The following is a 26,795-nucleotide window of genomic DNA, read 5'->3' as shown; positions in this document are numbered from 1 at the left end:
AATGGTCAAACCAAAACTAAAATGCCCTTACTTCAGTACTCTTTCCTATGATTCACATTGGTTCTTTGAGTTCTAATTCAGCTACAGGATAGTATAGTTACGCTGGGCAAGGATTGCATGCACTTTCACAAGAAGCAGTTTCCATATTGCTGTGGCTATCCTGAAGATCCACCCTGCAGAGGCCAGACTCAAGGCTTTTTCTACCTGTGGCTTCCACTTGACTGTGGTCTTCACTTACTATGGGACAGCAATCTTCATGTACATGTGCCCACAGTCTCAATCATCCCAGGATGAGGATAAGATCACTTCAGTGTTGTATGGGGCAGTAATACCCATGCTGAACCCACTCATTTACACTCTGAAAAACAAGGATGTTGAAAGATGCCCTAATGAAGGTGGTCAAAGGAAGGATAACCGTCTGATGGCTGCAGGTATCTTGTCCAGCATCCTTTCCAATGAGTCACCAGTCCTTTGCTTTTTCACAATTGTCCACAAAATAGAATTGAATAAAAGATGAACCTATCTCTGACCCAATCTAATGGAAGTCAGTTGTTGTCAAAAGACTCTTTTCCGTGACAGTTTCATCTTTAAGAACATAGATCCTGAAGATGGTTCTATAGTGCATGAATTTATTTTTCACTGATTATAATCATAACGAAGGAAAGGTGGGTGCTAGAACTTGGGATAGAGAGGACAGTTTAGTCTCTGTGGTACCACATAAGGAGGGAAACTGTTCTTTTATATACAAATGAAACAGTATGTCCTTGCTTATAAACTGCCCCTTCCCAGAGAAGGGATAGCCGCAAATACTAGCCACAAATGCTGACCCACTAAGAGCAACAAATTTCACATACTAGCCCTGAAGCAGCCATGTAGCCATGGTGTTCACCTGATGGGGGAAAAAAAAGATATGGCAGGAAGGTGCACTCCACATTCTGTGTGGTATGTCATTTATCTTGATATGTTTGCTGCAACGAGTTTGTAATTTCCAGAACCAGATCAGGATGACTTCTAGATCAGCTATTGCTTTGTTTTGTCTACCCTACACTTCCCTGCCCACAAACAGAAATGAGAGTGCAAAAAGTAAAGGGAGATCTCTGCATATCTTCTAGGAACTTATACTCTGAAAAGGACCAGATGACTGCTGAAAATCTAAGACTAGAGGAATAAGAAATTTAACAAGATTCAGATGTACATACCCCATCTATTCTAGGTAACCTCTATGGTAACTGCCAAATTGGCTTTCTCCTATTCCCTTCCTTCCTGTGGAGTTGGTCTAGCTTACCCAGTACTGGCTGAGTTGAATGGGTAGGGGTGTGAGATTGTGTTCTAAAGAGGTAGAGCTGCAATATATACAGTATATATTTATATGTTGAAAGCAACGGGGACACCAAGTTGGTTGGTAAATCAACATACATTAGGAAAAATAGAATTTCAGACACGTGGGGGGCACACATATACTAAAAGGAAAGAGTTGTCCAGAGGGCTATGGTCAGGGATTGCTGTAAGGATCCCAGATCAAAGCAGAGTGAAGCACAGGAATAAAACCTAAGGGGTTAAGAAGATTGAAGTGGGCTGACTTAAGAGGGCAGGTTGGCGTAGACCCCTGGTTTTCAAACTTTGTGAATTACATGGGGAATCTTGATGAAATGCAAATTCTGATTCAATAGGTCAGGGTTATAATCTGAAATTCTGGATTTCTAGATTTCTGGCAAGCTTCCAGGTGATTCAAATGTTACCAGTATGTAGACCACACCTTTGAGTATCAGGAGTGTATGCAATCCCATCTAGAAGACACTGATATGATAGCGTGGATATCAGGTAACAGTTTAATAAGGATGAGGGGAGAGAAAAATTTACATACATAGAATCACACAGAAGTCCTTAAACATTTAGACATTTTATTTTATAATTCTTATGCTTTGCTATAACATTGAGAATAAAGAATAAAGTTTTCCACAGAGAACAGATTTCTGCCTTGGATCATTCAGGACTCTATAGCTTACATGCCAATGATTCAGTGATGCTTTTCTTTATCCTTAATGATCTTGTTCACAAAATGACATCTAAACTGGGACTTCCCCAGAGGCTAATGAGGAATTTGCTGCATAGACAGGTGCTTGAAAGCCATATTTTTGGCAGCAGGCTGGAAAGGACAAAGCAGTGGCCCAGTAACCTAACATCATAAATATATGAAATTTGTCCACCGTGAAACCAACATTATTGCATTTGTATCATATGCAAAACTTAAGGCAAATAATATAAGGAGCTCTATTCCCCTCAGTACTAAAGATATTTTCTTGTAATAGTAGCTAACATTTATATAACACTTAGCAATTTATACATTATTTTCACATATATTATCATATTTTATACTCACAGCAAACCTATGAGATAGATAAGGCAAATATTAGCCCCACTTTCAGAACAGAAAAGAGATTCAGAGAAGTTAAATGATTTACTAAAGGGCACAACTTACACTCAGTTGTCTTGACTATAAATCCAGTGTAGTTTCCATGGTACATCTAAGACTGTGCCTTAAAGTAAGTTGTAATGCAACCTGATTGCCATTCATTTTGGTGGCATGTTCAAGTATTCTAATCAAACAGGTGAAGAAATTCATATGGGTCATAAAGTGAAATGCTAAACCAAGAAACATGGGGTCTGCATGAGGAGTATATTACTTGTTTCATCCCATCTACCAGGAGGTCATCAAACATAGGAATGCTGCCTTTCTTGTCAATTTCTATGTCATTCCCAGTCTTTGGTCTGTGAAATACTTCTTTCCAAACAACAGGGATTACCTTGCCTACCTGTCTACATATTGAGCCCCACCCTAATTTCAATCTTGAACTTAGGCAAGGAGTATATAGTAAACTCTAAATATGTTTGTGATTCAATATCAGAACAATCAACTTCTATTCCATATTTGACCCTGTATCCCAGTTAACTTCCATCACCTTTTTCCAGTTAGTTCTTTGGGCCATGGTCAGCGGTCTAGTAGTCTAGGCTTTCTAGGACTCAGGAGCAGCTTTACTTTTGCAAGCAATGTTCCTCCTTCCAGAGACTAGAACCCTACCTGACCTGGAGTACACCATTCTTCTTCTTCTTCTTCTTTTTTTTTAAGAAGAGAGAGCACAAGCAGGGGATGCTGCAGAGGGAGAGGGAGAAGCAGGCTCCCCACTGAGCAGGGAGCCCAACATGGGGCTCAATCCCAGGACCCTGGGATCATGGCATGATCTAAAGGCAGATGCTTAACTGACTGAGACCCAGGCGCCCCTGGAGTACACCTTTCTGCTGTCAAAATTCCTGAGTGATGATTGTCTGCCTATAAGGTCTTTTCTCATATCATAACCTAGATTTGAGGCAGAGTAATTAGGGGCAGATGTTATATTGGGAGTACAATTTCAGAGAGTAAGAAAGAGGGACATGGATAATGAATCAAGAAAGCAGGGAAAGCCAATTCAAGGATGTGTTATTGAGCTGACCTCAACTAAGTGAGACTCTTTGCTTAATCCAGTTGAATTGTTTAAGAAGTTGTATAAACTCCATCCCATTCATGGGTGGAAACAGAGGGATGAATTTTTTTTCCAAATTTCTGAGGGCAAATTGGGAGACAGTGATGTGGTGAATAGATCATTATTAACCAACTTTCTCTAAGTACTCCACGCCCTTCTCTATGCTTAATGCCTTATATATGTGATCTCGTGGAATCCACACACCAACCCTCTCAGGTAGGTACTATTCTTCTCCACACTAGCCGATGAAGAAACTGAGGCCCAGAGAGGTTAAGCAACTTGCCCATGGTCACACAGCATATAAATGGTGGAACCAGGATTTGAGCTCAAACTGCATGATTCCATGACCCTTAACCACTATTCGGCACTGCCTCCAGGGGGATGAATTTAGTCACCATCTCCTATCTCCCAATGGATAAGGATTCACCCATCCACCCAGTCTTTCGTGCTTCCAGGTTGTACATATATATGTACACCAGAGATGGTCTCACAGTAGTGTTCACTAGTAAATCCCAGCTCAGGAGTTAAGAGGCATACAATGAAGGCATGAGGTAAGGTATTGTCTGGTTGCATCTGCATGAAGTATGTTGGAGCCCACATAGCTGATCACCATAGTGACAGCTAGAATAATGTATAAGTGAAGCCAGGATGTACAAAAAAAATGCCTAATATATCCCAACACCAGAGGATGACATTTTCTCCCTGTGCCAAATCCACCCAAATGCCTGAGTAGTATTCAGAGTCTTGTCCTTTTGTTGCTACATCTGGCATCTTTAATTATCCCATGTCTAGCCATATCAAATCTCTTCATGTTATGGGAGTGGCTGGTTGCAAATGACAATAGGAAAAACCAGATAGGCAAAATACTTCAACACAGGGAAAACACTATAACAAGCAGTTGGAAACAGAAACTCAGACCTTGCTTGGTGACCTAGACCACCTTTTTGGATGGATTCCACTTTTTCATAAAGGAGGTGGCTGACAGCCAAAAACAAATGGCCCATTTCACAAGCCTGAATGACTTCAAGGATGTGGAGAACTGCAGAAAAGTGTTTCCCAAGTACATAAAAACGTGCTGGTGCTGGTAAAGTTTTTACCAGTCTGTGTGGAAATGAAAAGAAATGAAAGTAAAGTAATGAGCTCTTCAGACTTAGTTTCATTCAATTTCAAAGAGTGTTCTAAGCCAATTCACTGAAGCACTGTTTAGAATAGTAAATGGTTGGAAATAATTAAAATGTCCATTAATAAATGACTTAAATTTGGTAAATCCATACAATGGACTACTATGCAGACATAACAAGAATTAGAAAATTCTCTATGTACTGACATGCAATGCTTTTCAAGATATTGTTTTTAGTAAAAACAGTAGGTATAGAATACTATACACACACGTATTTGTTTACTTATATATGGAATATCTCTGGGAGGATGTCTAAAGAACAGATAATGGTGGCTGTCTCCAGAGAAGGAAACTGGGTGATAAAGGAAGAGGGATAGGAAGGAGCCTTTTTATTGCCCATTCTTCTGTACATTTTGAATTTTGGACAAGAGTTTTTGTTTGTTTTGAATTTGTTTTCTAATTTTTTACCTAAAATAGTCTTTACAATGAAATAATAAGGTTTATAAATTGTGGACAGTTGGTTGTTTTGTTTTTAATATATCCTTATAGCAAATAAAAAATTGCCAACACTATGGCAAGTTCACTTTGGAAAAAAAAAAATGTACTTTGTATGTGAAACCCAAAATTTTGGGAACCACTCTTCTAAGGTCCCTCCTGGGGACTCAACAACCAGTCTGTCTTTTTGCTATTCCACTCTTAACTTGTGTCTCAGTTCTGGACCCATGCTTCTGCCTTAGACATCTTCTTAGTACCTCACTCCTTTTAGGACCCAGACCTTGCTGTGCTTTTGTCAGTCAATGCCCTCTATCATCCCCACCACAATCCATGGATTAGCCTCCTATCCTGCAATGGGATACTGTGACTGGGGCCCTTCTACCTACTGATCGACCTTTCAGGTATACACAACTTGACTGGGTTACTTTCTAAGCATTACTTGTTCCCACATTTTTCTTTATTCTTCTCTAAGTGCCTGTGAGACCATCCCTGATAACTCATGTTTGATCTCTCTGATGTCAAGTGTTTACCTGGACAACTTTCTTAAAATATGCTCTGCTTATCAGACTGATTGGAAATCTTCCCATGGCACTTTTAGGTGATTCTTTCCTTTCAGTATTTCTTTACACCAAATGGGGCCAAATTGGTATTATGTCTTGTGGCAGAGATGGCTAGTTATCTATACCATTATCTATTCTCCCAATCTTCTTTGGTGATAGATTACTGAATTGTATTCAGGTGGCAACATATCTAGCTAAAAACTATAGTCCTCAGACTGACTTATTTCACTTAGCATAATACTCCCTCACTCCATCCACGTCATTGCAAATGGCAAGATTTCATTCTTTTTGATGGGTGAGTAATATTCCATTTTGTGTGTGTGTGTGTGTGTGTGTGTGTGTGTGTGTGTGTGTGTGTGTGTGTATACATATGCCACATCTTCTTTATCCATTCATCTGTCCATGGACATTTGGGCTCTCTCCACAGTTGGGCTATTGTTGATGAATCACTGAATTCTGCTCCTGAAACCAATATTGCACTGTATGTTAACTAACTAAAATTTAAATAAAAAAATTTTTTTAAACCTATAGCTCCCAGCTTCTCTTGAAGCTAAGTGTGTCTGGGTGACCAAATTCTTATCAATGAAGTAGAAGTAAAAATGTTGTGGGGAATTTCTAGAAAGTCCTAAATAGAAGCAAATCAGCCCCCATCTTTTCCCTGTCCTCCATCCTGATGTGTAGAATGTAATTGTGATATCTAGAGCTCTAACAACATTCCTTGCTCTGTGAGAATGAGGGCAGAACATTTAGCTGGAAGGGGTATGAATCCATGAATATTGTAGAACTACCATAGCTATTCTGGACTTATCATCTTCAGTTATCTGTTATATGAGACACAAAAAAATCATCCATCTTGTTTAAGCCGCTCAATATTAAGTTTTCTGTCCCTTGAAGCTGAAACTGATTCTGATACATTGTCCCTACCAGTTTGCCATTTCCCTTTGAAGGTAACTATGCCTTGCTCTGAAATGTTTCTTTTTTATTATTTTCTATTTTTTTGAAGTTTTTTTTAAATTCCAGCTAGTTAACACACAGTGTAATATTAGCTTCAGATGTATAATATAGTGCTTCAACACATCCATATAACACCCAGTGTTCATCATGACAAGTGCCCTTCTTAATCCCTGTCACACATTTAACCCATCCTGCCACCTACCTCCCCTCCAGCCCTCCAGTAACCCTCAGTTTGTTCTCTATAGTCAAGAGTCTATTTCTTGGTTTGCCTCTCTCTCTCTTTTTTTTCCCTTTGCTCATTTTTTGCTTGTTTGTTTCTTAAATCCCACAGTGTTTCGATACTCAACATGTCTGACTAAGGATACCTCCCTACATATGTAGGGAATAAAGATATTTATGGAATTTTCAACCCTACCCATATTGTTAATTTCTTTATTACCTACATACTGATTTATTATTATTCACTGCATATTTGGTGATTATTGTTTTATAATTAATTTAATTCTCCACCCCAAACCATGAGGAGAGGAGATATCATGGCATGGGTTAAACATGGCTTTTCCAAGACAAGCTGAGCAGAAGATGTTGGTTAGAGCAAGTACAAACTCATGAACACTGTCCAATAATTATTTACTGTAATAACTACCAAAGTTCTATCTACTGCTCAGACATCTCTTCTGAGCTCCAGTCACATGCATTCATGGAAAATGGACCCATATCTACCTCAAGTTTTACAGACAACCCAAATCAGATCATTTAAAAACAGAGAGCTTCACCTCTTCCCTTAAATCTCCCCTTCATCCTGTTTTCTGGATCTCATTGAATGGTGCCACAATCCACCTGAGAGACATATTCTAATCCACTTCCTCTCTCACTACAAACTCTAATTATCCTTGAAGTGCTGCCTATTCTACTCCTGTGATAAATCTCAAATCCATCCTTAGTCTCTCATCCTACTGCCTCTCCCTTAACTTCAGCCTTCATCATTTCTTGCTTTGACTATTGCAACTATTGCAACAACTTGAGACATGGTTTCATGGGCAACCCACTCCAATACAGGCTCCATACTATGGTGTCACACATTTTTCTGAGATTGTGTCAGAGTCCTCAGTGATGTCCAATTATGTGAAGGCAAGAAGCTAAACTCTTCATTGTGACACTTAAGACCTTCAGAGATCTGAACCCAGCCCACACAGGTGTCCTGATTGCTGCTGATCCAACCATACAAATATGTTACCATTCCCACAAACACATTCATTTCCAGCTCTATGCACACTATTGATGTAGACTCTGCAAATGTGTGCATTTAGAACTAGTGAACTATCCAACCTTAGAAACCCAGCAAGATTATCTCTTCTTATTTGAGCCTTCGTCAACTACCTTTTATCTCTTGGCATGAAGAACAAAACCCTTCTTTATTGGGGTCCCCACACACAAGTTTATATGTGCTGACTTCATGTAACTCTTATATTGTGTACATGATTGCACAATGTAGCACTCCTTCCATGTAGCTATGGGTCTTAGAAAGCAGGAGAGAATGGCATCTATATGGGCCAGCACTAGGACAAAGCCATGCTGCTATGTGAACTTCCCTAGACACATACATGGATACAGAGCCTTCAGAGGTCCATAGCACATTTTGCAACAATAAAAAGTCCACCTGTACTCTCCTATACTTCTCACCCTACTAACTCCAGGGCCTCCCTTTTCCCCAAAAGCGCAACCAGCCCTTTCACTTCCCGCCCAGGCCTGGTACCACCCAAGTTTTGTGCCTGGACATGCTGAGGAGATCCAGACATTTCTTCCCAGGTACCTCTCTAAACCAGGGGAAGCTTGACCTCCTGAAAGATGAGATGCAGCTGAGCAGCTAGGCTCCTCAGCAGAGCTGGTGCTTCCTAACAGCTAAGGACACTCTGTTCATTTGGGCTTGGCCTGAACAGTCTCATGGAGCTAGAACCTAGTAATTTTTACTAAATTCAAGATATCAGAGAAAACGTTGGCTGGAACTTCTTGTCCTCACTTTTTTCTTTTCAGATAATACAGAATCTCTGTCTAATAAATAGCACCCTCTCACTCTAAGCCAAGAGTCATGTGGAACAAAAGCAGAGGAGTTGTCTTGTTTTCTACAGTTAAGAAGTGGGGGATTCAATATGTGTTTACAATGATAGCAAAGTTAAAATAGCTCAACTACGTTGCCAAATGAAGGATAACAGAGACATAAACACCGTCCTTAAAAAGATTCTTTTAGAAGGAAAGTATGAATTGAATCATTTACTGAAGTACTGTTTGAACAGATGGTGTGATTAACAGCTAACATGTAAGCCATCTCGGGAGCTTAAGGAAAAGTAAACAAGGGGAGCTAAAAAGAGATCACTTTATTCCCCAAAAGGTTCTTTCATTCATTTTACTAGGAAAATTGGAAAGTCTATGTTTTGAGGCTGTGTTTCCTTGAGGGATGTTAGGAGTGAGGGAGGAGGAGAGTCTCTTCAGAGCAAGAGCACACGGATGCAGGGTTGAGCTCCACATGTGTCTCCTGAAGGATGACATGGGTCTGAGCAGCCGAGACCCTCTGCATAGCTGACTCTTCCCAACCACTGAAGACACTCCTCATTTCTGTGTGTCCTGAAAGGTCCCATGTGCCCAGATGGATGAGAAGGGACTTAAGAGTTGGGAACCAGTTATGAAACAGGCACTCCGCTAGGAACACTACAAGCACTGCTTCCTCTAAGGCTAGCTCACCATGGCCCCAGGAGGCGTACGTTATAAGGCCGATTTTCCCACTGGGACACTAAGGTGGGAAAAGGAGGAAGAGATCTCCCAGAGCCACATGGCTACTTTGTGGAGTTGCCCATGAAACACTGGCCTGTTGAGTTTCAGGCCTTAAGAGAGGTAGCCAGTTGCAGAGGGAAGAGCACTGAACAGGATTATCTGGAGACATGGGTGTGAAAGGCTCCTCCGCCAGCTAGTGCCTCAGGCACAGCAGCTGTTGCCTTCTGTGCCACAGTTTCTCCATCTTTAAAATGTGGAAGTTGTACCACATGAACTCCAAGGTCCTCACTTGGGTATGGAAATGATATCAATCAAGTTGAAAAAAAGAAAGAATATCAATCAAGTTGGCTTCCCCAGCCCCATCATTCCTGAGCACCTTCAGCTGAAATCAGGAAAAAGTCCTTGCACAGCGGTGCAGCTCTAGCCCTGGTGCCGCCGCCTTAGGCAAATCTCCAAGGAATTGGCTGACCCTGGGCACAGCGCTCTCTTGACTGCCTTCCCATGGCATTATCTTATCATATCATAGCATATCTTATCCACTTAGTGATGGCCCAGCACAGGTTGTCCTAGCGTTCTTCCCTTCGACTAATATTTATTGAGTGTGTAGTAATGCTCCAGGCACTGTGCTACATACTGTGCAAACGATGGTGAGCAAGGACACAGTGTCTCTCTTCCTGAAATTAGGCCCAGTGGGGGAGATACACAAGCAAACAGATAAGTAAAACACAGAGGGATAAGTGTGAGCATAAGAAAAGGAACCAGAGTTCTACCTGAGGAGTCAAGGTATGTTACCCTGAGGTAATGATGTTGACATCAAACTCAATCAATTTTTTCAACCATCCAGAAATTTAGAATCACCCAGGTGACTGTTGCAGATTTGCTTGGCCTATTATCCTGGCATTTGGTAAAACGTAGATGAAAATGTTAGATTCCCGTGCCATTTAGGGTCAAAGTTGCCAGGAAGGTAATGAAAGGTTTTGTTTCCAAAGATCTAGAGACTTAATGAAGGAGGAAAGCAACTTCGGTGTCAGTAGTCCAGAAATAAACTCCTTCTCTTGGGCATGTTCTTGTAAATACTTCTGAACTCTTTCATGTGAAGGGCCTTCTAATTGCCCCTCTGGGACCTAATCCTGGAGGCTTTGAAATGGTTTCCCTTTGCAACTTTGAACCTTCGATACGGTATCCCCTGGCAGGTGTGATTCTGCCTCCCTCCCTGGCCTTTGTAATAACTGGACTTGGGGCGTGTTCCTCTCACCATTTTAGTAAAAGTGCTACTGCTCTTGAGTTACATTTGGAATTAACTTCAGGTCTCAGCTAAATGGAAGGAAAGCTTACCATGTGTTCTGTGTTTATATGTGATGCTGCTCAGCCCAGGGTTTCTCTCCTGGGCTGGAATGATCCACTGGAACACTGCTCCAGGGCAACAGAAGAAAGAAATTCCTATAACACCTCAAGTACCTGTCTGCTAGGACACTTACTACTCTGCATCTCACCTTATAGCTAGTTCTGTCCAAAGGTTCCCCTTCATCTCATTACTCAACTGTGAGTTCCTACAGGCAATGAGTGTTTTGGTTTTCCTTAGATGCTATGTGCCTAGAGCCAATACCTTGTATGTAGGAGGTGTTTGTTCAATATTTGGCCAAAGTCCAAACTTCCAAAGTTACTTTATTGATTTCTCAATGCTGTTGTATTATCACATAAAGCCTGCCATAATTCATTCTCAAAGTCAGACATCTTCATTCTAGTCCACATGGCAATATTGTTTCACTATTTTGCCAGTTGCTAAAAGTAGACTCTAAACTTCTTAAATCAGAAGAGTTTTCTAGGTTTTCTAAACATTATATTTGTTCATCTCCAGGAATTTTCATAAAAGCTAACTTCTAGTCTTATGTATCATATACTTCTCCTTGGGGAGAAAGGAATGGCACAATCTGTTCTTCAATTCACCATGCTGAATTGTTCTTCAGGTTATAACCCAATCAATGGCTAACAAGTGTAAATAGAGGATTTTCATAATTCCAAGTTTACAAATAATTCATTTTTACATTTGTTCCATTTAGTTTCCATAAAAAACTTTATACTGTCTTGCTTTTGGAAAAAGACAAATATTCACCATGATTCTTTATAGTCTTTATATTCTCCATAAGAAACCAAACATACCTGAAATCATAGAGCTAGAAGAGTCCTGAACAGTTGTCTAGTACCATGGGAAAAATGCTTCAGTGGCAAAGCAGTTCACATTTTGTATAGTGTGACATCATGACTGTGAAAATAGCATAGGAACAGAAAAAGAGCCCAAATGTAGTTAATGGTCACAACTGAACAGCAGAATTCTCTGTGATTCTTGTTAAATTACCTATGGTCTTCTGTGGCTTCCATGCTTTCTCTGTTGACTGGAGAAAATGTTGATTAGAATCAGTAATTGTCTAGTGAGGTCCATTTGCTTTATAGAAGAGAAAACTAAAGTCCAGCATGTTCAGGCAAAACCAGGACAAGAAATCTGACCTCAGAACTTTTAGACTACGTTGTTCTTTGAATTCAGATTTAAGGAAGATGTGGATTTATTTATATTGTCCCAGCTTCATTGAGATATAACCGACATATAACACTGTCTAAATTTAAGGTGTGCAATTTGATGATTTGATAAGGTGCATTTGATGAAATGATTACCACTATAGCATCAGCTGACATCTCCCTCACATCACCTAATTACCATTTCTTTTTTGCAGTGGGAACATTTAAGATTCTACTCTATTAGCAACTTTCAAATATATCCATACTGTTATTAACTATAATCACCACATTGTACATTAGGTCCGCAGCACATATTCTTCTTATAAGTGGAAGTTTGTATCCTTTGACCACCATCTCCCCAATTCCCCCACTCCCCTCTCAGCTCCTGGTAACCACTCCTACTCTCGGTGTCTATGAGTTCAGCCTTTTCAGGTTCCACATATAAGTGAGATCATACAGTACGTCTTTTTCTGTCTCTTTTTCTGTCGAATTTCATGTTTTAATTAATCTAAAATTTGGGTGAAATAAGAATTCTGTGCATTTTTTTAAAATGCAGCAGTCATTCTAAAATCAAGTGGGGACATGAACAATGAATATGCCCACTAGGTTTACTCCTTCTCTTAGCTAGAGTCGTCATTTGCACTCATCATCTTGCAGGGATCCCCCGTGCCCTACTCCCTAGTTTCTCCTCTCAGTCACCTGCTCTTAACTAGTGCCCATTGCCAGCAGTGCCCTCAGTCATCCAGGGAGGCTCATAACCTCTGGTGCAAAAGGAGATTAGACTGTTTTGGCAAATGGTTGTCAATGCGCCCAGGTAGGAGTTGGGTTCACCGAAAAGAACCTAAACTTTTACATGATGGGTGCTAATCCCTGCCAATTGCCATCACCTCATAATTAAATTGGTGGAAATTTCACTCCAGGAGCAGGGGATATGAAAACTGGCAGGCTTAAAAACAACCTGCTCAAAGGACTCTGAGATTAGGGAGTGTGAGATCAACAGATTGTTTCTAGGCCTTAGTTGTGTGAGGGATTCAGAGGACATAGAGTGCCACAAAGGAGTGCTGTTAGAAACAGGACACAAGCCCTGTGGATGCCTAAGGAACCACTGTTTGCGGTGACCTGTAGGGGACAGGTAGTTCCCAATTAGTATAACGCAAAAAACAAATGCAAGGTGGTGTGCGGGCTAGAGGATATGATTTCGAGAATAATCTGCATCCCATCTAGATCAGCAGTTGGCAAACTACAGCATGTGTGTCAAAAGCAGCCCACTACACCTGTTTTCCCAGATAAAGTTTTATTAGAGCCCAGCTCTGCCTATTTGTTTACATCATGTCTAAGGCTGCTTTTTGGTGCTACAATGGCAGAGCTGAGTAGTTGCCACAGAGACCTATGGCACGGAAAATCTAAACTATCTCTTAAATGACTGATTTCAGAAAAAGTCAGTCCCTGTTTCAGATCATAAAAGAGAAAGATTGGAAGAAATAATCCAGGGCACCTGGGTGGCTCGGTAAGTTAAGGGTCCGACTTCAGCTGAAGTCATGATCTCAGGGTCCTGGGATGGAGCCCTGTGTTGGGCTCCCTGCTCAGGGGGGAGTCTGCTTCTCCCTCTGCCCCTACCCTCCCCCTTGTGTGTGCGCTCTCCCTCTCAAATAAATAAAACCTTTAAAAAAGACCTATATGCCGGGGTGCCTGGGTGGCTCAGTCGTTAAGCCTCTGCCTTCGGCTCAGGTCATGATCCCAGGGTCCTGGGATCAAGCCCCGCATCAGGCTCCTCATTCTGAGGGAAGCCTGCTTCTCCCTCTCCCACTCCCCCTGCTTGTGTTCCCTCTCTCGCTGTATCTATCTCTGTCAAATGAATAAATAAAATCTTTAAAAAAAAAAAAAAAGACCTATATGCCAATAAACTAAGCAATCTGGATGAAATGGATGCCTTCCTGGAAACCTATAAGCTGCCAACACTGAAACAGGAAGAAATTGACAACCTGAATAGGCCACTAACCAGTAACGAGATTGAAGAAGTGATCAAAAACCTCCCAAAAAACAAGAGTCCAGGGCCTGATGGATTTCCTGGGGAATTCTACCGAACATTCAAAGAAGAAATAATACCTATTCTCCTGAAGCTGTTTCAAAAAATAGAAACAGAAGGAAAGCTTCCAGACTCATTCTATGAGGCCAGCATTACCTTAATCCCCAAACTAGGCAAAGACCCCATCAAAAAGCAGAATTTCAGACTGATATCCCTGATGAATATGGATTCCAAAATCCTCAACAAAATCCTAGCTAATAGGATCCAACAATACTTTAAAAGGATTATCCACCACAACCAAGTGGGATTTATCCCCGTGATCAAGGGTGGTTCAACATTCGCAAATTAATCAGTGTGATAGAACACATTAATAAGAGGAGAGAGAAGAACCATATGGTCCTCTCAATTGATGCAGAAAAAGCATTTGACAAAATACAGCATCCTTTCCTGATTAAAACTCTTCAGAGTACAGGGATAGAGGGAACATTCCTCAAGTTCATAAAATCCATCTCTGAAAAACCCACAGCGAAGATCATCCTCAATGGGGAAAAGCTGAGAGCCTTTCCCTTAAGATCAGGAACACGTCAGGGATGCCCACTCTTGCCACTATTGTTCAACATAGTACTAGAAGTCCCAGCAACAGAATTCAGACAACAAAAAGAAATAAAAGTATTCAAATTGGCAAAGAAGAAGTCAAACTCTCTCTTTTCACAGACGACATGATACTTTATGTGGAAAACCCAAAAGACTCCACCCCCAAATTACTAGATCTCATACAGCAATTCAGTGATGTGACAGGATACAAAATCAATGCACAGAAATCAGTTGCTTTCTTATACACTAACAATGCAACTGTAGAAAGAGAAATTAGAGAAACGATTCCATTTACAATAGCACCAAAAACCATAAGATACCTCGGAATAAACCTAACCAAAGAGGTAAAGGATCTATATCCTAGGAACTACAGAACATTCATGAAAGAAATTGAAGAAGACACAAAAAGATGGAAAAACATTCCATGCTCATGGATCAGAAGAATAAACATTGTTAAAATGTCTATGCTACCCAGAGCAATCTATACCTTCAATGCCATCCCGATCAAAATTCCAATGACATTTTTCAAAGTGCTGGAACAAACAATCCTAAAATTTGTATGGAATCAGAAAAGACCCCGAATTGCCAAGGAAATGTTGAAAAAGAGAAACAAAGCTGGGGGCATCATGTTGTCCGATTTCAAGCTCTATTACAAAGCTGTGATCACCAAGACAGCATGGTACTGGCACAAAAACAGACATACAGACCAATGGAAGAGAATAGAGAACCCAGATATGGACCCTCAACTCTATGGTCAAATAATCTTTGACAAAGCAGGAAAAAACTTGCAATGGAAAAAAGACAGTCTCTTCAATAAATGGTGCTGGGAAAATTGGACAGCCACATGCAGAAGAATGAAACTCGACCATTCTCTAACACTACACACAATGATAAAATCAAAATGGATGAAAGACCTCAATGTGAGACAGGAATCCATCAAAATCCTAGAGGAGAACATAGGCAGTAACCTCTTTGACATTGGCCACAGCAACTTCTTTCAAGATACATCTCCAAAAGCTAGTGAAACAAAAGCAAAAATGAACTTTTGGGACTTCATCAAGATAAAAAGCTTCTGCACAGCAAAGGAAACAGCCAACAAAACAAAGAGGCAACCCACAGAATGGGAGAAGATATTTGCAAATGACACTACAGATAAAGGGCTGGTATCCAAGATCTATAAAGAACTTCTCAAACTCAACACCCAAAAAACAAATAATCAAGTCAAAAAATGGGCAGAAGAGATGAACAGACACTTCTCTGAAGAAGACATACAAATGGCTAACAGACACATGAAAAAATGTTCATCATCATTAGCCATCAGAGAAATTCAAATCAAAACCACATTGAGATACCACCTTACACCAGTTAGAATGGCAAAAATGGACAGGGAAAGAAACGACAAATGTTGGAGAGGTTGTGGAGAAAGGGGAACCCTCTTACACTGTTGGTGGGAATGCAAGTTGGTACAGCCACTTTGGAAAACAGTGTGCAGGTTCCTCAAAAAAATAATAATAGAGCTACCCTATGACCCAGCAATTGCCCTCCTGGGTATTTACCCCAAAGACATAGATGTAGTGAAAAGAAGGGCCACATGCACCCCATTGTTCATAGCAGCAATGTCCACAATAGCCAAATTGTGGAAAGAGCCGAGATGCCCTTCAACAGATGAACTGATAAAGATGTGGTCCATATATACAATGGAATATTACTCAGCCATCAGAAAGGATGAATACCTAACTTTTACATCAACATGGATTGGACTGGAGGAGATTATGCTAAGTGAAATAAGTCAAGCAGAGAAAGTCAATTATCATATGGTTTCACTTATCTGTGGAACATAAGGAATAGCACGGAGGACATTAGGAGAAGGAAGGGAAAAATGAAGGGGGGAAATCGAGGGAGAGATGAACCATGAGAGACTATGCACTCTGAGAAACAAACTGAGGGTTTTAGAGGGGAGGGGGGTGGGGGGATGGGTTAGGCCGCTGATGGGTATTAAGGAGGGCATGTACTGCATGGAGCACTGGGTGTTATATGAAAACAATGAATCGTGGATCACCACATCAAAAACAAATGATGTATTGTATGGTGACTAACATAACATAATAAAATAAAATTTAAAAAAAGAAAAAAAGAAAGAATCTTGCCCTCTGTCCCTCCCCCCACTCCTGTGCTCGCTCTCTCTCCCTCAAATAAATAAAGTCTTTTTTTTTAAAGAAAGAATCCTGAAAGGAAGACAGGACAAAAGAGAGATTAAGGGGATCCCAGCCTATGTGTGCAATCTCGGAATTGGGAGAACTTAACAGAGGAGAAAGAAGGGTAGTAGGTGGAAGCTGTGTTCCTGGATTCACATAGACATGGATGAGGATATTTCTGTAAAGGTGATTCTGAATCATCTAAAGCGGAAGTTGGCAAACTACAGCCTGGCCATCAAATCTGGTGCACTGTGTGGTTTTTTAATTGAAGTTTCACTGGAAGACAATCACACGCATTTGTTTATATATTTTCTATAGCTGTAGCATTATTACAAAAAACTTTAATAACAGGCTAAGACATTTAACTCTTCATTTCTCCTCAAGCCCCCCTTCTTCTGGTCCTTCCCAAATTGTTAAGCCCATGTGAACCAGCTTTGAGGGTACTTTTTCTCCCTCCTAGGTGTACCTACTGTCCTTTACCTGGTCCAGCCACATTTCCAGTCTTATCACCTTTTATTGCCAGTAATCTGCAAGAACAAATGAGAAGAACTTTATCTTTAGGCAATATTTTGGCCTCATGATTACATGCCATATCCCAAATCATGGGTAACATAGTAGGCTTGAAATTTTAAGATTTAATACCTGCTTAAACAAATTTCCCTTAACATATTGATTAATGGATTAATGCTATGTTGGAAGGATGTCTCCAGTGACATGCCTGGGGCCCTGCTCTGTTCAACACTTTTGTCAAATGACTTAGATAAAAACCCAGATGACAAATTTGCCAAATTTTGAGCGATACAAAGAAAGTAAGACATGCTTAGGTAAAGTTTTGGATACCAGAATTAGCATCCAAAATGACCTCAGTGGAAGGGAACTCCAAGCCAAACTGAACAAGATGAAGCATTGCTTAGCAAATCATAAAGCTGAGCCTTGAGGTTAAAAGAAAATTAGTTGTACAGTCACAGAGGAAATGAGATAACTGGTTTGAGAGTAGTTTGTGTGGAAAAATCAAGGTTAGGGGCCTTACTTCCTTGCTAAACATAATACTATTAAAAATAACTGGCTATCCTAGGATGTACAAGATTAGTACAAGAATGCTGCCACAATTTGTAGTTTCTCCATGATGGACATTGGTCATTCCATGCTTTCAGAAGGGTGTCTGGTTCAAAGGACCACTCTTCAAGAGGACAATGGGACAAAAATCAGGAGTAGATCTAGGTATTTTCAGGAGTGAATCTGGATCTGTTATTGAGAGAACTTGGAATGAACTAAATCATCTGAATTGAGATGAAAGGACCACAGCATGGTTACCTTGGAGAAAAATATTCTGTGAGGTTGATATCATTAATGAGTTTCTGTGGTAATCCTAAACCTGACACAGGAATTAAAGAGTTTCTGGGGACACGAAACTTTCAGTGGTAAAAATCAAGAAAGCCCAGGACAAACCAGGAAGATTGGTCCCCTACACTGTGCTTCAACTACACTCACCTCTATCTGGCAAACAGTTAAACTTGTTTTTTGTTTTTTTGTTTTGTTTTGTTTTGTTTTTTGTTTTTAAAGATTTTATTTATTTATTTGACAGACAGAGAGAGACAGTGAAGGAGGGAACACAAGTGGGGGAGTGAGAGGGAGAAGCAGGCTCCCTGCTCTGGAGCCTGATGGGGGCTCGATCCCAGAACCCTGGGATCATGACCTGAGCTGAAGGCAGATGCTTAAGGACTGAGCCACCCAGGCACCCCTAAACTTGTTTTTGCCTTAGAGTCTTAGCACCTACTGTTCCCTCTCTCTCAAACTCTATTCCCCTAAATTTTCACATAGTTACTTTGTGTCATTTTGGTCCCAATTAAACATCACCTTCTTTGAAAGCAAACACTTATAATAACAATCTTGTTCCACTGCTCTTTCATATAACCATTTCATTTTCATCTTAACAGATATTACTATCTGAATTACTTCATTTGTTACTTCTTTTTTGTCTCATCCCCACAGAATACAAGTTAAATAAGAAGGGAAGTCTTGTCTCTTTTGTTTATTGCTATATCCTCAGCAAATAGAGCAGAACTGACACATAGTAAGAAACCAATAAATATTTGTTGAATGGATAAGTGAATGAATTATTCTGCATGACCATGAAGCCTAGATTGAATCCTTCCATATACACATCAAAAAGCTCTGAAGAAAAAATATCCACAAGATAAGTAAAATTCAGTTACCTAGTAAACTTTCAGAGTAGGCCGCACAGATCAGTATGCAATAGGGATGGGTCTAGTAGACTCTGATTATAAGGCAAGAAAGCTGCTGTCAATTAGGCCTTATGAGATTGCTAGATAAGTATTGTCTACACCCAGGAGAGCTGAGTCTGTGCTGTTTCCATGTTCTGTGCTGTGTACTTAAAGTGAAAAAGTCTATTCTCATCTTAAATCTCTTGTGATTCTGTTTCTGGTCAAACTATCATCAGAGACTTTAAGAAATTTGAAATTAAAAGATTTAGAGAAAAGAGATCTATGGCCTCACAGCCAACTTCCCTTTTAGAAATATTAACCATAGAATTTCTTTATTTTATGAACTCCTAGGTGATATGATTATTTTCTCCCAAGATTCTGGTCCATTCTATCATAAGTAAGTCCATAACATCATTTCCCCTCAAAGTTTCTTTAACCTTCTGAGAAATGAAATTGTCAGTAAGGCAAATCCCAAATTTATCAGATGCTCTGCTTTTAGCAGAACGAGACTTCCATCAGATGCCTGGACAGCTGAAGCCTTCCATTCCTACTGTAGTTTGCCTCTATGCCAGTTCTGTAATCTTCATTAGGGAAGCATCAACCGTGGCCTCTGTGAAATATTTCCTGGATGGCACTACGATTTCTCCCAATTTGTATGCTCTCCTAAATGTTCTCCATCTAATCCTCCTTCATATTTTGTGGATTTCCACACAAGTTTAATATATTTTTAATATTTGGGGGTGAGAAGGTCCCTCGGATAGAATCACAAAGAAAATTCTTGAGGAATGAGTATCTCACATAGGCAGACCCTTACCATCAACCCTGTATGGAAGGAGTGAACCACAAATGCCCAATAAGAAGTGACTATCTGGCTGAAAGTCCTCCTCTTCTGTTGTCTTTCTACAGAGCACTGCTCTATCAGTCAACACATTTTTTTGTACCAAAAATTGACGAGTACAAATTTCAGGGAAAAAAGTTATTCATGGTCAGATGGCCCCAAACAATATCATTAAATGCAATATAAAAATACCTTAATGGGAGAATCCATTCAGTCAAAGTGACATCAGGAGCTTTTATTTCAACAAACATTTCTCAAGACTTTCCTCTGTGCAAAGTAGAATGCCAGAGAAAGCAGAGGCGACTCAGATATGGTCACTAAATCCAGGGGCTTACAGCCTCTAAATTGTATGCTCAGTCTTACTTCTATTATACGGGGTCTAAAGTCCCTTAAGTTAAAAAAAAAACAATAAAAATAAAACTTCATCTAATCTCTGTTGAACCCACAATCATACTTGGAAGAGAACTGGATTGACCAACACAACATATCATTTGCAGAACCCAGCGAACACAAAAGTTATGCAATCATCCTATGATGTACATCTTGTTCTCCAAAATTCCTCAATATAGCACTACCTGAACATTTCATTTGCTAGCAGAAAAGAAAGTAAATTAATGAAGAATTGCTCAGACAGAAGAAAGTTTGTCTTTGAGGAAGACTGGCTGTGGTTACCCAACACCACCATGTTTACCAACCAGAATCATTGCTATACGGAACATTCACTGAAATTCTCATTAACCAGGTTAGGAGGAAAGTGAACATTATTTTAATAAGCGAAATATAGCAGAAGCTTCCTCATCCTTCTTTGTTTTCTCTCTCCATGTTTGTATTAGGCAACTAAATTACAAAGCAGGGATATCCCCTAAATCCCCAAAGTGGAAACTATTTTTCAAGATTGAGGTCATGAATTCTTCAACCACCACACCATTATCCAAATTTCCAAAGTTCCTTCTTGCATTTGAATTGTGTCTTTTTTTAATGCTATTTAAATATTTTCAGTCTGTAAGTACACTATACATTTTTGGCAAACACCAATATTTTAAAAATATCTAGATGTATTCAGAAAGGACATCTCAATTTATTTTTCTGTGGCTGAGAACAAAGTAACAGAATTTTGGACACCTCAAGAAGAAATTTCATTTTCATATTTGTACAGGCAAAGAAAAATTGCATGTCATGAACTGGCATGAACTATATTATCATTATGTATGCTAGACAATGAATTTCTTTATTGTTTTTTGGACACCAACCTTTCATGGTAGCCTTATTACAAGCCATCTCTGTGTAAATAAAAGAAAAATATATTTAACAAGTTGAAATAAATGTGCATGATTCACCAGCACAGTTAACTCAAGATTTTCCAGCCTTATAACCACAACTGATAGGAAGATTTATTATCACAGCTGCTTGTATTAAACTTCTTTTCCTTGCAGTTGAAGGAATCAAATTTCTTCTTGGAGATTAGTCATTTGTGGGGGTGTTGCCAACTGCAAAATGCTTCTGTTATGAATGAGGTGCACTTCTCTGTTGCTGTCCTCCAGCCCTAAGTTAGTGAGTAATTTTCATCTTTTTATGTGTCTTCTCCCGCCTACCAACAGGAACAAATTTTAATGACTTACACAGTCAAACTTTCTTTAGTTGTTACTCAAACCTAAAACTTCAGATGGTATTGTTTCTGATAACATGATAATCTCACAAAGAAAGGTAGGATGAAATGATATTTTGGTACATGTTTACGAGGATGAAATTCAAGCTGAAGGAAAGGTCTACCTGGGATGTGAAAGTGAGAACAGAGCTAACATAGCTTGTGTGGCTAATTATTGTGCCAGGCACTGTGCTAGGTTCTTTATAGACATAACCTTATCTAACTCTTGAAACAATCCTGCAAGAGGCTAGGTGATATTCCCATTTCATATATGAGGAAACTGACGTTCTCAAGATTGTTCAGCTTATTAGTGGCTGAACCAGGATTTAGGCTTAGATCCCACTGACTTCCTCACTTTCTTTCTGTATTTTAACATTTGGCTTTTCGGGTATGAAGAATTACTCAATTATATGCAGCACTAATACATTACAGTATGGAGAGATTTGATTCTGTGTGTAAGTAAGAAAATCCTAAAGCCAGAATAGATTTCAATGGGTCATCTGTTTCACTCCCTACCGAAATTGTACAAAACTGACAGGGCTCTGTCTTTTCCTTCTCTTTCCTTCCTTCTTTCTTTCTCTCTTTCTACACTTCTGGAAACATGTATTCCAAAATTTGACTTGTCTCTCTTCAGAATTTCTGGTAACCATTGTCTTCATAAAATCCTTTATCTAATAAAATTTTCCCACCATTCTTTAAGCTCTTGTTTGAAATTATATGGAGATGGTAGGATCTGCACATAGTATGCTTCTGTCATTGAAGACAGATGTCAGAACAACTGAACAAAGAGTGAGATTTTCATAAATCCACAAGTCGCTTCATTTATTTCATGTCATTTTGTCTGGTGGTGTTTTTCCATTGAATTGACTGATTGCTTTACCTACATACACACTTTCTAATTTGCCATCCATATGTGGTTTTAATATGACATAGAAGAAACAAAAAAAGAGTTGAAAAGCAAGTAAGTATTTCAAGCATTCACAATTGGATCACTGAGCTTAAAGTTAAAAATTATTGTTTGTAATTGGTGAACCGACTTCAATAAAGCTGTCTATAAATGAGCATGCTTGGTGGGGAGATGTAGCATATTTGCCTCTTTTTTTGTCAAGAATAAAGTCAATCATCTAGTAATGCCCCTTTATGAGCAAAATAATTTTGTTTAACTCAATGTTAATGACTGTCTTACTTGATCAGGTATTAAGTACCTGTAGTGGGATCTAACACAGTCCAAACAACTTAACCTTCTAAGTTTCTACAAGATAGAAAAGCAAAGAGAACCTGTATTTTCATCATTTGGATACTTGAGCTGCTGAGTCTGACCCAGTAAAACAAATGACACACAATAATTAATCAAAAGTCTAGAACATGAACTCTAACAGGCTACTAAGATGCTATTCCTCTTACTTCCTAACATAGGTGACATTACATTTTGTTGTCTTTCCCAGTACTTGAGATGACTAAATGGGCAATCTAGAGACAATGTCTCTGAGGTGACTGCCCACTGAATTTTCCCAACAGCCTCAAATCCAGAGTGCCTTCTTGGGACTGCTGTTTTTCTACCTTAACACAATATTTGGGAACAGCTTTATTGTTGTATTGAGATGGGATTCTCAACTTAATATCCCCATGTATTTTTTCCTCAGTAATTTATCCTTCCTTGGTATCTGTTACTCCACAAGCTAGGAACCATATGTCTTGGCCCAATGCTTCAGGTACTTCCTCATCATTTTCTATACCAGCTGTTATGCCCAGATGACCACATCCTTCTATCCAGGGAAGACAGAATGTCTCTTCCTTGCTGTCATGGTTTGTGACAGGTTTGTTGCAATCTCCAATCCCTTGCATTACACCACCATTATGAATAATCAGGTTTGAATACAGTTGGCCTTGGGAACCTGGGCCAGTGCCTTTTTAGTAGCAGTCTTACCAATCTTTGCAAGACCTGCTTGTTATTGTGGACAGAATATCATCAACCATTTTACCTTTGAGATTCAGGCCCTGCTGAAGCTCGTCTGCTCTGACACTCCTGTCAGTCTGTGTCTGGGTCTGGTTGTCAGTATATTCACACTGCCCCTGCCTTTCACTTTCGTCCTCATTTCCTACTTGCACATTGTGGTTATCATGCTGAGGATCCACTCTGTTCAGGCCAGGCTCAAAGCTTTCTCTACCTGTGGACCCCAGCTAACTGTGGTCACCATATTTAATGGTATAGCCATCTACATGTACCTGAAACTTCAGTCAAAGGAATCTCAGGAAGAATACAAATTCTTCTCAATATTTTATGGAGCTGTTACTCCCATGTTAATTCCCCTCATTTACACCCTGAGAAACAAGGATGTAAAAGCTACACTTAGGAAGTTAGCCAAAGAAAACGAAAAATCCTAATGGCTCTCTTTACAATGTGCAGGAAAAACAATGAAAACTTGGCCCATAAAATTTCAATTTAAGTTTTTGGGCGCCTGGGTGGCTCAGTTGGTTAAGCGACTGCCTTTGGCTCAGGTCATGATCCTGGAGTCCCGGGATCAAGTCCCGCATCGGGCTCCCTGCTCGGCAGGGAGTCTGCTTCTCCCTCTGACCCTCCTCCCTCTCATGCTCTCTGTCTCTCATTCTCTCTCTCTCAAATAAATAAATAAAATCTTAAAAAAAAAATTTCAATTTAAGTTTTTTAAAACAAACAACATCAAAAATCTAGGTGAACATTCTGAGGTCACTACTAGACACTCTTTAACAAATTTACCATAAATGTTAACATTTTGTCAAGTCACATTATGACCTAAAGCCATGAATGTGCCCAAAATAGTTGAGAGAGAGAATAATAGTAGGAGATAGGCAAAGATGAATGTTACAGCTATAGTAGTCCATCAGGGACAGGTTCTTTCCTGAGGAATAAAGAGCAAGTTTTTTTTGACCAAACATCTTTCTTGCCACACAAAGTGGATAAAATTCATATATAGCACACTAGTTATACAATCATTGTATAGCATTTGCTCCTCATATCACATTTTGTAGGTGTCTACCCCAATTTGAACCCAATGGACAAATAACCCCTTAATTCCCATATTTAGATGATAACATCTCATGGCAAGAAGTATCTTTTGTATGTATAAAGCACTTTATCCTTTAAAAAGCATTTTTAAATAAATTATTCTAGTTTATACTTATAATTTCTTATTTTAAAGTAGTTTGCATATTATACATATTAATAAATCTTTTCCCAAGCAACATTGCTTCTACAAATATTAAATTTCCATCACATCAATTTCTTACAAAAATGTCTAAACTGAAATTGTTATTCTTCTGCCTTCTCCTATTTCTCTGCCTTCTCTTCCATGATGTGCCTTAGCGACCCTCTGGCCATTTCTACTCCCACTTCTCATACACATTCATGAGCTTTAGCATTTCTGCTCTACCCAAGAGTCTTCATGGCCAAGACTGTGATTATTTTTCTCCTTCTTCCCCATTTAATAAGATGCTATATGCACTTTCTATTGTTGGCAGCTAACATGTATTGTACACTTTGTATTATGGTAATTTGTTGATTCTTTTTCTCATCTTAACTTTGACTGACTCTGGAATTTTTCTGTCATAACACATTGAGAAGGTAGTTATGTCTTGCTTCTAAAGTTTTCTTTCCTCCTACACTCTTCTCCTGGGTAGATGAATATCTGGTCACACTATTTTCTATCCTTGACCTCTTTCTTTACTTTCTGAAGGTTGATCACTGTGTGTGTGTGTGTGTGTGTGTGTGTGTGTGTGTGTGTAATTGATAATTTATATAAAATTCTTAGAGTAGTTCCCCTTTCTCCACATCCTCGCCACTGTTGGTGGGAATGCAAGCTGGTACAGCCACTCTGGAAAACAGTATGGAGGTTCCTCAAGACATTAAAAATAGAGCTACCCTATGACCCAGAAATTGCACTACTAGGTGTTTACCCCAAAGATACAGATGTAGTGAAAAGAAGGGGTACATGCCCCCAATGTTCATAGCAGCAATGTCCACAGTAGCCAAACTGTGGAAGGAACCAAGATGCCCTTCAACAGATAAATGGATAAAGAAGATGTGGTCCATATATACAATGGAATATTACTCAGCCATCAGAAAGGATGACTACCCACCATTTGCATCGACATGGATGGAACTGGAGGGGATTATGCTAAGTGAAATAAGTCAAGCAGAGAAAGACAATTATCATATGGTTTCACTCATATGTGGAACATAAGGAATAGCACGGAGGACCACAGGGGAAGGGAGGGAAAACTGAACAGGAAAAAATCAGAGAGTGAGACAAACCATGGGAGACTCTGGACTCTGGGAAACAAACTGAGGGTTACAGAGGGGAGGGGGTAGGAGGATGGGGTAACCAGGTGATGGGTATTTTTTTTTGTAAATTTTATTTTATTTATTTTTTAAAGTTTCTTTTTTTTAAGATTTTATTTATTTCTTTGACAGAGAGAGACACAGCGAGAGAGGGAACACAAGCAGGGGGAGGAGAAGGAGAAGCAGGCTACCCACTGGGCAGGGAGCACGATGTGGGGCTTGATCCCAGTACCCTGGGATCATGACCTGAGCCGAAGGCAGATGCTTAACAACTGAGCCACCCAGGCGCCCCGGGTGATGGGTATTAAGGAGGGCATGTGTTGTGATGAGCACTGGGTGTTAGATGCAACTAATGAATCACTGAACGCTACATCAAAAATTAATGATATACTATATGCTGGCTAACTGAACATAATAAAAAAAGAAAAAAAAATTCTTAGAGTGGTTCCTGGCACATAGTAAGAATTCAATAAATTGCTATTTATTGAATAGCAATTTTTTATAAATTGCTAAGATATTATCGCAATTTTCTGAAAGTTCCCAAATACTCCTATAATTTGTTTTTCAAAGTCAATTTCCTTTATGCATTGTCCTCTCCAGAGTGTACAACAAGGAGCCTCACCACCCCATTCTCTAGTTTTAGAAACACAGTTATATCATATTTCTCTTTGGCTCTCACTTTTATGGCTTTACTTTTAATTTGGTTGACTCCTATTCCAGTTCCTCTGACCTATGCTTGATATATTTTAAGTAGAGACAGCCCCAAACTTAGGAATGAGTTATGTGCAAAAGTTAACTCATAAGTCATCAGCTTGGAACTCAGAGCACGTTTTCCCCACTGAGACAGAGTAGCTACATTCCAAAGGCAGCTCACTAACACCTATTTAGGTCACCATTCTATCACTAATAATACTAAAAGCCCTAGGAACATTTTTTAAAGTATGTTTATTGGAAGATAGGTTTTGAGCCCACATATGGATTCTAAAAACACAGGCACTGTTAGATGGCATTAGTGCTTCAAGAA

At 39.5% G+C, this 26,795-nt stretch overlaps 1 long non-coding RNA gene across 3 annotated transcripts in view; it reads right to left on the bottom strand.

Moving 5' to 3' along the window:
* Window positions 1-26,795, bottom strand: part of LOC118521887 (uncharacterized) — a 168,010-nt gene that overhangs the window by 13,522 nt on the left and 127,693 nt on the right. The window contains exon 1 of one of the 3 annotated variants that reach the window (XR_004910350.2): window positions 11,577-11,692. The exons of the other annotated variants lie outside the window; for them this stretch is intronic. This is a non-coding gene — a long non-coding RNA (uncharacterized LOC118521887). Of the gene's footprint in view, window positions 1-11,576; window positions 11,693-26,795 lie in introns of those variants that run through there. 3 annotated transcript variants of the gene reach the window in all.

The sequence above is a fragment of the Halichoerus grypus genome, chromosome X, assembly GCF_964656455.1.
Source record: "Halichoerus grypus chromosome X, mHalGry1.hap1.1, whole genome shotgun sequence".
Taxonomy (NCBI): Eukaryota; Metazoa; Chordata; class Mammalia; order Carnivora; family Phocidae; genus Halichoerus; species Halichoerus grypus.
The sequence above is the reverse complement of the archived record's forward strand: the minus strand, read 5'-3'. Positions and strand labels throughout refer to the sequence as shown.